The sequence below is a fragment of the Lissotriton helveticus genome, chromosome 7 (genome assembly GCF_964261635.1).
Source record: "Lissotriton helveticus chromosome 7, aLisHel1.1, whole genome shotgun sequence".
In the NCBI taxonomy this organism is placed as follows: Eukaryota; Metazoa; Chordata; class Amphibia; order Caudata; family Salamandridae; genus Lissotriton; species Lissotriton helveticus.
The window spans coordinates 1,161,566,564-1,161,580,842 of NC_136068.1; the positions used below are offsets into that span (position 1 = coordinate 1,161,566,564).

At 47.7% G+C, this 14,279-nt stretch overlaps 1 long non-coding RNA gene across 1 annotated transcript in view; it reads right to left on the reverse strand.

The window, feature by feature from the left end:
* LOC144770069 (uncharacterized) overlaps positions 1-14,279 on the reverse strand; it is a 72,731-nt gene that overhangs the window by 14,541 nt on the left and 43,911 nt on the right. Inside the window, exon 3 of the long non-coding RNA XR_013598786.1 lies at positions 9,882-9,956. This is a non-coding gene — a long non-coding RNA (uncharacterized LOC144770069). The remainder of the gene's footprint in view (positions 1-9,881; positions 9,957-14,279) is intronic.

The following is a 14,279-nucleotide window of genomic DNA, read 5'->3' on the forward strand; positions in this document are numbered from 1 at the left end:
GCTTTCTAGCTATCCTGCCAAAAGCTGCATTGTAGACCTTTGAGTAAACGCGCACATCACCTTTCCAGAGTACGCTTGCCCTGCTGAAACAACATGTCAACATTCCCGTGTCACCTGCAAACCCCATTGTAACTGTACGTCGTAAATACGCTGGAGGAGCCTGAAAATTGTGCGTATTTATATAGTGCGAACTCGACCGAAGGTATCGAGCGCTTTTCAGGCCAGCCACCCTCGCCAGATAGCCCCTACAGGCCATGACCAATTGCGCAGCCAGAACACTGTCCCCACCGGACGGCACCGAAGCGACCAAGCTATAGTGCAACACCCATACGGGCACGGGAGCAGCAGAGTAAGTACACACCAGTACGGGCACATGCTCCCAAACCGGAGCAGGCGAGCATGCCCGCCCGTGTCCCACCGTGGGCCCAGGTCGTGGCGGGCCTCACCAGGACAACCTCGGCCCCTGCGGCCCCCGCAACGATGCCGATGCAATCCATAAATCGGCCCTCGCAACCCGCAAATCATGCATCGAGTAGAAAGTGCCCAAAGGACCGGGGCTGTTCCCTCCGCTCACACAAGGCCTCCGTAGTCACCCCCACTACCCAGGCTGACCACTCCGCAAAGCTCACTGGAAGGATGGGAGTGGGCAAACTAGCTGTGTCCCCCTCACCCTGGAACCTATGAATAAACCCCACAAGGCTGACCGTTAAGACACCTGGGGACCCTCCCTGAGACTGCTGCCCTCTCCCCTGTAGCTGGGAACTCTAGCGGTCAGGCCCACACCCCTCGCAAGTCCTCTGGCACATGCGGAGTGCACCGTGGGGGGAGGACTGCACCCCGGAGATCAGGCCGTGATCTCGGCAGCCGCCGGGCAGGCCTGGCTGCCCCCCCTCAGAGCTTAACGTCCAACTCAGGCCTGGGCCCCAAAAGCCCACAAGGCAGGGGACCCCGCAGCAACAACCTGGAAACACGGGAGAGGACCCGGTCCCTCTGGTACAGCGTCTGCCAGCGGCCATCAGCAATCCACCCCCGCGCCACCGGAAAGCTCGGTGCCCCAAGCGGACACGGCCCATGTGCCACTCCCCCTCCTGCAACTCCGGAAACCAGGCGGGGAGGAAGCCTCATGCTCTTGCTACCTCCCTCCCCCCGCGGCAGTCCCACTCAGGCCCTGGCTACTGACCACGTGGGCTGAGGCCCCACAGGCCCTAATTGGCCCCCCTACCTCAGAAGGGGGAGCACCTCTAAGTCCACCACCTGGGACGAGCGAGGGAAATCGGGGGTGCTCAGTCCACAGTTTTCTCTCACCTTCCTCCAACCCCTGCACCCACAGAGCCCACTCAGGGCCGGGGCAGCCCGGCGGAGACACCTGTGGTCAAACAGGAGCTGACTGAACCCCTACCCGCCCAAGGCGACCTGCAACCAAGGCAAGGCCACCCTGCCCTGATACAAACCCTCCCCCCCCCCCGAAAGGGAGGAACCGTCGAGGGGGGTGATATGCACTCACCGTGCAATTAAAGGTCAGCAGCTCCCGGCAACACGTCCATACGGCGACGCTGGGCTGTTCCGTGTCCCATCCTGTGGCACTAAAAGGGCCGCCCTCTTAGGAGGTCCCCTTCGTGGACGTTGGGCAGCCCACAGGTTCTCTTCTTTTATTCCTGCTTGCACCCTTTTGGAGCTTATTTTTCCATAACACTGTCTAAAGGAGTCCCACAAGAATCAGTATTTGGCCCATGTTTACCTGGGATGGCTCCTCCGCAATGGCAGAGATGTGTCGCCCCACTGGCTCAGAGTCAGCAGCTGAAAATTAAAACAATATTTTATCATCATTTTATTTTCTAGCTGCTGGCTTAGCCAGCGTGTCCAGGGAGGGGTGGGGCCAAGGCCATGGGAGGGGGAGGAGGATTGGATGGTGCACTTCTAAGTGCACATGTGTGTTTGGCTGGCCATCTTAGGTAACCGAACGCAAATGCACACTTAGGGGGATATTCTCAAGAGCGTGTGATAATTATCGCAAAATAAGCCTACACACAACTCTTCACATCGCAGTCTATTGGAGCAAAATAACGCTGTGTTAACGTTGTACTCTCAACACAGCATTCTACCATGCGATAGGCTCATGATAACGCATCAAATGTCCGCGATAAAGTCAACGTGAAGCTGCAAAAATGCGAAACACGAACGCAAAAAAGTTGCAATGAGGCCAATCACGATACAAAAATCTGCGAAAACCAGCGACAGATCTGCAATTCCCACGCGTCAAGCTGGAAAGGGCACCATAAAAGCAGAACAAAAACATATGGAAACAAAGACAAACTGCGTAGCACCATAGATGCACCCGGACCGATTTCAGAGGTCAACGCGAACCCCACAAGCCCCAAAGACCACCAGCAAGGAACCTCGGGGTCGGGAAAGGCAAAGGAGAAGAGGAAGAGGAAGATGGGGTGCAGTCCGCAGGAAAACTGGATCAGGGTCACGGAGGTGGTAGAACACTACCATCAAATGAACTTCAATTTGATAAATGTGAATGCAGTTGGAGTGTCAAGGAGGTCAATGGAGGTGGTCAGGAGGCGCTGGCATGAGGTAAAAAGCCAAACCAAGCAAAAACCTGCTGCCAACAGGAAGGCAGCAACGGCGACTGGAGTTGGGAGTCCTGCGCCACAGGAGATGCTGGAGGAAATGGTGGCCACAGTCATCAGTGTGGAGACGGTGCAAGGATTTGGGAGTCCGGACACAGCTCGATAGGACCTGACACAACATCAACAGGGTGAGTAACAACCAGGGACTGGGAGGACAGGGGGGAGACGGGCACAATGGCACACATGCACAACAATGTGTATCACACTGCACACCTACAATGACCTTGGATCATGTCCCTGATCCCCGTGGCACACTGCAGCACACATACAACACAAAGTAGGCCCCCGTCCACCATGTGCCCAAAGGGGTCCCACCCCACATATTAACAATCCCACAACCAACACATGCACACGTGCGAAACCCTGCACAGATGCATATTTTTGTGAGCCACACTGACAATGCAAGTGACACTACATGACGATCAGCATGGCTGCAGTACGACCATCATGTCATTGTGCACGCCATGACACTGAGGTGGCTGAGTGTGGAACACATCCAAAAAGGAGCAGCTCTCACTCTGAGACATCCACGTGCACAAAATACCCCTGAAGTCAACAAGACATCTGCAGACAAACAATGCACATGAGTACAAGAACCGTCCAAGAGCACAAATGACCCCAGTCACCAACATCTGTGCACCGTAAAAGCACAAAAGTCAAAGGCATACCGCCTCAAACGGATAAGGGGCAGCAAAATCACAGCTGCAGTGGCAACACTCCCCCAATGCAGCACACACACATAGCAATAACAGCACATCCAAATTGACGACAATGTGGTACAAAGTGCAACACTTGCACAGCAGAACAGAGGACACAACTGGGCCTGCTCATGCGTAGAAACTGGCCAATCACATCTGACATAGCAGGAAACTGTGTGATGAAAATGTATGTGTACAACCTCACATCTGTCATGTAGTCCAAATGTCCACTGTCCCGCATCAAATGGCCAGCTCCTCCCAAACAGTCACAATGTACATTGTCATACAGTCTGCATGTAAACTTGAACAATGCGCCAACATACATGTCAACACAATGTCTAAATGCATCTCCCCTTCACATTGCAGAGGGACAAACAACACCTCCAGTAAAGCAGACCAGACCGCTCATCAGTGATACTGACAAGGACCTCCACACCTTCGACACTGACACCCTACAACAGTTCATGGACATCTTAGGCAACTCACCTCCAGGAGCAGGGCAGCCCAACTGCATTGAGGAGACCCCACCCCCTGCACAGACCACACAGTAGGAAGCACCCACCACCACGGCTGGCTCCCAACACTTCACCGAAGCGCACATCTCATTTCAATGCCAGGTGTTAGACTGAAAGAAGGAGGTGGCCGAACTGGTGAGGGTGGGGTTTGAACTCATGGAAGCTGGACTAGATCACATACGTGGGTGTCTAACTCCTATCAGGGACCACCCACACACCCCATCGGAGACCCACACTGTGACAGAGACACATGCATTTGCACATTTCCTGTACTGAACCATGCCCAGAGCCCCGGAATAATCATTCACACCCCCACGCTGGACCTGCGTACGACAGCCCAGTCCACTCGTCTTACGTATTGAGTGTGTGACGGCAAAGCTACATGTACAAGGTCTTACCCGCTGCCTGCGGTGACATGATTGCGTCCGCTGTACACAGCACAATGTAATGTTGTAGGGCCCGAGGCCTTATGCATACATATGACCACACAGACACACTCAATAGTATGTGGAACTGGCTACAGGCACGTGTGCCCGGCCCCTTTATTGGCAGGGTCACATGTACTTTGACACCTGTGCTGGATGTGTGTGGGGTGAGTGTGAGCCAGCTCTCACGGAGTGGTTGGTGCTGGCAACAACTTGAACAGTGATTACTGATAGAACGGAATGAGAAAACACCAGCATTACAGAAACAACTGCGAAGCATCATTGTGGTAGACAGAGCAAGTACAGAGGTCACCTAATATGCAAACAGAAATGTCCGTGAGTTGCAGTGCACTGAAGTTGAAGCACTGGAGCCGAGCGTGCTCAGGTGAATAAATTGTCTAGGATTGTGCCCCTTTGGGATATTACTGATGCAGCTGCAGTGGGGTGTGTCACACCTGCATCATCTTCCTCATCATTGTCCCAGGTGTCTCAACTGCCTGAGGTGACATTGCTGCGTGAGCTGTGCACAGCACAGAACTCAATCGGAAATGGTCCATGAGTTGTGGTGCACTGAGTCAGTGGCACCTGAAGAGCTGAGCAGGGTATCAAGTAGATGACGGCATCCACGACAGGTGTGAGCAACTCTGATAGTCTGGCAGTAAGACTCTTTCGAATCTGGCAGTTGTTGTTTGGAGGTGGTTTGGAGGTGGTCCTGGCGGTGGGGGTGTGTACCTCCTGCGGTGATGCGACGTCCAGGCTGGTCAGGACTCAATTTGCTGTGTGAGCCCTCGTGGGCCGCAGTTGAGTCTGGAGGCAGCGGACAGTACAGGGCCACAGACACATGGCGTTGATGACCCCAAGGCCATCGACCCTGATGCCATCCAATTTTCTATCAGACAGGGTCCTTGACTTGAGCTGCACAGTTAGTGGCCCCAGATGCACTGCGGCCGGCACAGGCACACCGCCATGGGACGGTGACTTGCCCGTGCACTGAGGTAGGGCCACTCAAACTTAGTGGGTCCTCGTCGATGTCGAAGGTGAATGTAGCGGAGGATTGTGGGGGACAGTGGAAGGTGTCCTCCAGGGCATGATGCAGCCGTCAGGAAGCGGCAAATGGAGGAGTGGAATGCTACAGCCTCGTTATTACCACAAAGTCTGTATCAGCTACATGATGATGAAGACCACCCCCAGTCCATAGACTCAGACGCCACCAAAGTTCAACCAGAGTGTGTCCCATGAATGTCGGGGAACAGACTTAGTGGCACCGAAGCTGAGAGGGGATGTAGTCTGCGATGAGGCCGGTACAATGATATAAACTCTGGCATAAATAAATCAAGATTCAGTTCCAAATGTGTGACCTACTCGACCGCAGTGTAGGCCGGAGGCAGAGATCAGCAGGGGCCCACAGCCAAATGTCGTTGCCTCGCGATGCACAGAGTTAGTGACACCAGAGCAGTTGTTGGTAGTGTTCGATCACCTCCTTTTTACCTCTGGACTGTAACGCGTCTTCCCCTTACAACTCTCCTTGCGTGCAATGATATGAACTCTGCCACTGGAAAATCAAGACTTAGTTCCAAATGGGTGACCTACTTGACCGCAATGTGGGCCAAAGGCAGTAGTCAGCGAGGGACCACAGACATGTGTGGCTGGAATGCTTTACACAGACTTGGTGGCACCACATCGAAGGGAGTACAGTGATATCAAACGTCCCAATATATGAACTCACCCATCAGGATATCAAGACTCAGTTCCAAATGTGTGACTTACTTGACTGTAGCGTAGGCCGGAGGCAGCAGTGGAGTACGTCAACGAGAAAGGATTACTGCGGGCCTGTGTCGCGTAGGCTGTGATGGTTGGAGGAGGCTGCCAAGGTCTAGGGCCTCAGGCTTGGAGCTTGCACTGGCACATGGTGGGCCCTCTTTGACACACGCTGGTGTCGGCAGGTGAGCAGTGAGGCCGGGTGTGCAGGGGTGGGCAAGATGGGTTCGGGGACCAGCGGCCCGGGGTGCAGCATGCGCACAGGATCACAGGCAACACCGCTCACGATGACTGCCTCGTGGCGGGGTGAGAGGCACCGCCCTGGCAGACACGTTGGGCATTCCGGAAGAAGACCACGCTAAGAGCTACATGCTTTTTATTCACACCCCTATGCTGGCCTGGCGTACGCCGGGCCAGCCCACTCCACTCACCCTTACAGGGGGGGACGTAACAAGCTACATTTCCGCGATCTTCCCCACTGGCTTGGGTGACATGGTTACGTCCACTGTCCACTACACTCCAAACACCAGTAGTGTATGTCAACATGGATGTATCTGTGGTCTGCATACTACAGTCTGTCCAGCACTTCCACGCCACATTTGGCATTGTGTACATTCTCATTCATGGGTCAGTTGCCTCCTTCGAACATGCCTGGTTCCCACCTCTCCCCACTTTCTGCTATTGTGTGGCTGAGGTGTCATGCCATTGATGGCTCATGTACATGGCTAGCCCAGGTTACCACAGTAAGTTGTGCTGTTGTGTCTGGTGGGTGGGCATGTTTTTTGGCACGTTATATGTGAGTTTGTAACATGTGCATTCCCAGTTGCATGATTGTGGAGTTGGGGTGTGTGGTGTGTTCATTTGGTACTTACCATCGGGCAGCGCATTTCCGTAGGTGCCATCCTGGAGGCGCCGTTTAATGATGGGCGGTCGGAAGATGTAGGATTCATGCACACTGCCTGGGTAGTTGGCGACGACATTGGTGAAGAGTCCCCAGTGATCCACTGTTGCCTGCACATTGATGGAATGCGGGTGCTTTCTGTTGCGATAATTGTGTGCAGTGTCGGCAGGGGGCACGAGGAGTACATGTGTGCAGTCGATTGCCCCCAACACGTGTGGGAAGCCAGCTATGGTGTAGAAGCCTTGCTTGGTCTCCAGCTGTTCCTGCGCAGTGTTGGGGGAGTGAAGGTACTGGGGTACAATGCTGATGATGGCATCCAAGACAGTTGTGATGAACTTTGAAAGGGCTGCCTGTTAGACACCTCCGACTGTTGCGGATTGGTGTTGTCGTGGCTTTTTGCACGGGAATGCCTACTCTGCATCTCATTAGCGATAGTTGTCGGGGTCATCTGTGGCAATGTTTTTTGCAGCTGCTATCACAGGTAAACTGGTGATATGGGCTGTTAGCACCAGCTTGTGAACGGGGCGATAAATGTGTCACCACTTTGGCTGCGATAAAGTGCTGATAACTCGGCGATAAATCCTTGAGAATATACCCCTTAGGTTTCTCCAACTCAGCTGTATTTCACAGCCAGGTTGGAGAAACAGTACAGACTCCTGTGCCTGAGCAAGCGTTAAACAAGGCCAATCCCTGCACTGCTCTTATAGCATGAGAGCAGCAGGGGAATTGCACAGGAGTCTGTGACGCTGTCCCAGTGTCTGCTTGGATCAGGAAGCACAGGAAGATTGAGGGGTGAGGCATCCGTCAGCTTACGGTAAGTCTCCATTTTTGTATTATTATTAAACCTTGCCCCGCGCCCCCCACTGCACTCCCTCCACCCGCCACACCACTTTTTATTTGTGGCGGCTGTCACTGATGTTTATATTGTCCCTATACTTTTAATCCTATAAGAAATCATTGCATGCTTTTGTTCACCTAATTTATTGTAATGATCAGAATCAAGCATGTGTAAAGAGAAGGCTGGCGCTAACAGTCTTATACAGACTAAGCTTATTAGGGTGACCAGTTAACAGCAAGAAGTTTGGTCCAGCCACAAGCATGCCCAACTAGGAGTAAAATGTAATAATGGTACACTGAGCTACAAATATACAAAATAAAACAGGTTAGGGAGCACCAATGCTCTCACAGACCACATGATCGCAGAAATCAATGCAGGTGCAGGCAAACTTGTGACACAATACATCTTCCAGCAAACATATCTTCCTTCTTTACTAGCGGGACTAGAAAACACAATCAACCAAAAGCTGGAATGACACACCATAACACCCACAAAAATTTACAAAAATCTGAGCCTAGACATCAAAAAATCTTGAAAATGCAAAACTTAATGGTCACATAAGGCACTTACACATTCATTATTGACATACAAACTAGGCAACAGTACAGCCCCGTTGGCAACTCAAACACATTCATATTATCGACCATCTTGGACACAGCTGGAACCCACGACCAAAATATAGGTCTTCCAACCACAGTGATCACACTCCAGCAAATGTTCTAATGCAACAAACACTGACTGCCTCCTGTATGGCACATATACCAACCAAATCACCATCCGGTGAAGTATAGGTCAACCATCATGTCCACTGCTTAATCCTCATAGTAGAAACTGCACTCATACAACCCCAATGCAAGCTCATACACCACATCCCATAGGTCACACACAACATTTACCTATGGCAGTGCACTCTTGCATCTGCCAGACAACCTTACAACTAAACAGTGCACATTGGGTGTTAGAGTGAAAAAATCACATAATCATCGATCATCTATTGAGACCTCAAACCCAATTAAGCAGTCCACAATGAAACATTTATAGTAGATGCACATTCAGAACAACTCTCTTTCGGCTGATAACACTCCGACACTGGCAACCCAAACAAAAACTCAACCAACCAGACAAACCATAATAACATGCTATATTTCCCTTGCCACTTCTCTTAACCCTATCTATCATACAGATTTTCTACACAGCGATCCTCTTCTTCAAACACAACCAATGTCAATACTCTTTCAACCCCCTACTCAGCCTCCAACCATCTCCCAAAATAAATATTTCCTGCTCACACACTACAAAGCCTCTACTCACCCACACAATCCCACCCCCACTTTTCATCAACATACACAACTCACCAGTTCTTCACACTCCAATCCTACACCTCAAGTCACAACCAAAAACCAGATAATATTACCCCACAAAAACAAAATCAAACACAAATATACATTTTATCAAAACATAATCCCACACATTCACAAACTCCCCACAATCCCAACATACGTACACACATATACTCATCACTATATATCACCATAAAGTACAAACAATTAAGCCCATCTCTGTCTCCCATTCTCCATGCAACAAATACACCAATCACTAAATGTACAAACACACAAAAACACTCACTCACATGTCTAGCATCCATTACTCAATTAAGAATCATACAACATGACCCTCATTCTCCACCTCCACACCTCACCCATGAACCTTCCACCTTCGACATATGCAAAAGTAAGCAACTTCTCAACTTTTCATAATTTTGCTTCTCCTTTTCTATAGCAAAACAAGCTTAACTTTCACACACAACTCTTTAGCCCAAACACTCAATTTGAAGCAGACTCACGACCCACACAACCAGATCCAAAGAAAATGTCTTCTTAGCCTTTTGGAGGAAAATAATGAGAAACAAAAACAGCATTTCTCTGTCCTCCAACAGCCACCAACAATAGCACACGACTTCATAGGACAATACTAACTCTCCTGCAGCACAATCTCACCCCCGCCCCCATCAAAATAAATTCTTTAGACTGCCTACTGATAAATGCTTGTTACATTTTTAAATAAAAGTTCAACATATTCAACCTATTGGTAGACACAGAACCAGACTTACCTTTTGTAACTGAATCATGACTGGTTGAAGATATGGCACCGGTATTGAATGGAGCTGTTCCACCAGGACATCAAGCTGTGAAACAAAAGAGGGGCAGCTTTGTCGTCTTACTTAAAGAAACAAATATCACTAATGCTGAGGATGTTTCGTAACAGGATTGTGAGACCCTCTTTGTCAGATGCAACCCTACCACAACCATTTCATGTTACTTTCTCCTTTTCTACAGACCGGCATCTTACAATGGAACATCCCCAGGCAGAATGCTAGCCCCAATCTCTAATCTTATTACAGTATACCTAAAACTATACATCCTTGGTGACCTCAACATATAGTTTGACAAATCTAATATGCCACGCCCCAGATCCATCCTCACTGGCCTAGACACACAACCCACAACAGCTCGTTCACAATCCCACACACATTACAGGACACACATTAGATATAATCTTTGCCAACCGAGAACTAGTTACATTCCAAAGAACTACTCCAATCACATGATCAGACCACTACCTCATTTCTTTCTAACACAACTCACCCCATCTGAAATCATCTTTTATTTAACTACATACCTGCTTTGGAACTAGCTGAATTTAAAGGAACTTGAAACCTGCTTAACATAGATATGGTCGAAATCAATTCTGTTCAACCACTCTATGGATTTCACCAGCCAGCGTTTGATCTCTTAATTCCTCTACGCATAATAAAAGAAAACACGTCCCTTGGAGTAATGCAAAGTAAAAAAAGTTTAAACAAAAAATTGCTACGCTTCAACACAACTGCCTCAAACAAAAAAAATCCCAAGACGGGATATGTCTACACTGACCTAACAGAATATACGAGTCAACAATCAAAAAGGCAAAAAAGCTATACTATTCCAGACAAATCCACAATGCAAAGTATGTCGATGAAGGATTTTATAAAATACTCACAGAATTCTGTAAGCCAAAATACCCAGAAGCTACCAATCAATTTTTTCTTGAATCTTGTGACAAACTGGCAACACATTACACAACTAAAGCACAAATGTGGGATTCTTACTTAAACAACAAAAAACACAACAGTCCCAACCTGTTTCTAACAAAATACAGCCTCTACGCTCCTTCAAATAACTTTTTAGTTCTTGTCAATACAAGCAAGCCAGCCTGCTGCCCCACGGTCCCTTGTTCACCTCAAATCTTCAAAAATATTCTATTATCACCTTCAGCTGCCATCCCAGTCATAACACTCATCAACAACTCCTCAACAACATGAGTTTTCTCAGATGACTTACGAAAAAACATTGGCCCATGAAAAAAACCTAACCTGGACAGTCAAGACACCAAGAACTGTGGACCCATAGCAAATGGACCATTCCTAGTGAAACTTATAGAAAAAGCAGCTATTGGGCAGATAACACAATTCATTGAAGACAATTCTTTCCAACTTTCAAATTGGATTCCTTCCACAAAGAGACACTGAATCAGCCCTCATCTCTATCTGTGATGACCTTAAAAACACAGCAGACCAGAAGGGGGTTGCTGCCCTTTTTCTTGTGAACCTTTTGGCAGCCTTTGACACAGTGGATCATGACACACTAATCCAAAGACTTGAGGAAGCTGGAATAGAGGGCACAGCTCTCGCTTGGATCACATCGTGCATACACAATAGAACAAATATCATACATACTCTTACATTCTCTTCTAAACCATACTACATTAAACCAGGAGTCCCTCAAGACTCAATCATCCTATCCATGCTTTTCAACATCTACATAAAATCATTACCAGATCTGATCAATGGTTTTGAATTCACCTTCTATAACTATGCAGATGACACACATATACTTCTGAATTTGGAAAGCCCAAAGGATATTCGAACATATAAAATCTTCAGTTGCCTCCGGGCCATTGATCTATGGATGACATGGATCAAATTGAATACCTCCAAAATTGAAATTCTCACTTATGGCGACTTGAAAACATATGACCCTCACTGTGCCTGGGCTAACAATCTGGGACAACTGCCAAAAAAGGTCTAAGGAAGTAAGAAACTTAAGAATTACCATAGATCCCCAAACTGACAATAAATGCCCAAGTGGATAAGGTTGCTGAATCAAACTGCCAATAAAAACACCGTACATAGGATTCCTCCAAAAGGCCCAACATACTATCTCTCTTGTCCTACCAAAACTGTATTACACTAATGAACTGTATCATGGCTCACCTTTGTCAACTATGAGAAGATTACAGAAAATTCAGAACATTGCCACTAGAATCCTCCTGCACATTAAGGCATAATCACATATCTCTGCCTTGAGGGCCCTACATTAGTTACCAGTTGCAAGAAGATGTGCCTTCAATCTGCTTTGTATTGCACACAAAGCAGTATATGGCAAAGGGTCACTCTTCATCAGGAAGAAAAACACTAAATACATACAAAAAATTAACTCAGCCTGGGCGTAGTGGGGCTACGCAGAGCGCAACGGAGTTAAAAATAAACTGTAAAACTCCGCGTAGCTCCACTAAGCCACCCCCACCCACCCGCCCTATTAACAATTAGCAAAAACTTTAAAAAAGCGATTTAAAAGTAAATATAAACGCCTAACCTTAGCTGCGGCATCCCCGGGCTGCCCTCTTTCTCTTCATCGCATTCTTGGTCAAAACTGCACGTGCGCGGTCATCCGCGCATGCGCAGTTTTGACACAGTGTCCCACGGGATATTGTCATTTAGTCCTGTGCGGTGTGTAGACAGACGGTAAATTCACCGCTGTTCTTTTTCAAACAGCGATTGTTGGGTGTTTGGTCCTGTTTTCAGCTGTTCAATGATTGTCCATGTCAAATCATTAGTAGTATGATTCAGCGATAAAAAATTCCGTTAGTTTAGTGCTGTTTTGCAACATCAGATGTTACTATGGTGTTCACATATACGTTGTTTAATTTTTCTTGTGGTCATGCAGACATACCTGAGCCTGCATGGGCAGGTAATAAGATAACATCATACAAAGACGTATTGCACACCTTTTTTACTCAATTTCTTCTTCATATTTACGAACCAAATGTTAATCTCGTGCGTGCTCACTGTTGACGTGCTAAGCCCACAACAACACGTGTAGAATTAAACTCATCAAGACTTGAGGCACCTTTTTGCCTCAACATCAGTGGCGACAGCTTTTTTAAATATGCAGTTGCATCCATTTCTTAAACTTTTCCATTATTTCAAAACTTCATTTTCATCCTGTTCATCCTCAATTTTATATCAGTTTCATCCTTTTAACACCTCCTGCAAGAGTCTGCAATTTCCTAGGTTTCTCATGTTACAGCGGGCCGTCCGAACCTCTATCCAATAACTGAGCACAGAAGCATCAATATCTTTGAAAAAAAACTTATACATTTAGACATTGGTGAAAAATATGATGCACTATGGGACCTGTAGTGGTTATTGCAAAGATTGGGTGGCTGAGGGAGTGTCCGACAGGGGAGGGAATAGGAAGTGACATCATAAGGAAGGAAGTTAAAATTCGGGGGTTGACAAAGGATGTTACGATCTATGCCGGGGAGGTGAGAAGAAAGACGGAGTAGCAGGTAGGCGATGTGGAAATTAAGAGGGAGTGCTTGAAGACGGGGGTTTGAAGTGATAGAGGAATTTCGATCCAGTTTATAAATACATGAGAGAAAGTGTGAATTGTAAACATAGCAACCACCGGGGAGAGTGTAGGTTAATTAGAGCTGCCAGACCGCGAGGTGAAAACTTTCCAAGTACAGGGTTTTAGCCATTTGGCTGGGATAGGTTCACGGGAGAAGAGTTGGAACAAGGAGGGAAGGCATGTATGGTGGGAAAGTGGGGCACGACGGAAGATGTAAAAGGGGTAGGGGAGAATGAAGCCACAAAGAAGGGAGTGTAATCGCGACCATGAAAATTTGACAATCAGATGTTTAATGAAATATATGATGCTGACTTAAGAAATGTTTTAAATTTAATTAGTGGATACATTGGTGTATTTACTGATAAATATGTTTGATTGATTTCACAGTTACCCCTGACGAAGGACCCGTGGGGTCTGAAATGCATTGGGTGAAATAAACTGCTTTTTAATGAACGTTGCCTCAGTACGTGTTATTGGATAGAGGTTTGGACGGCCCGCTGTAACATGAGAAACCTAGGAAATTGCAGACTCTTGCAGGAGGTGTTAAAAGAATGAAACTGATATAAAATTGAGGATGAACAGGATGAAAATGAAGTTTTGAAATAATGGAAAAGTTTAAGAAATGGATGCAACTGCATATTTAAAAAAGCTGTCGCCACTGATGTTGAGGCAAAAAGGTGCCTCAAGTCTTGATGAGTTTAATTCTACACGTGTTGTTGTGGGCTTAGCACGTCAACAGTGAGCACGCACGAGATTAACATTTGGTTCGTAAATAT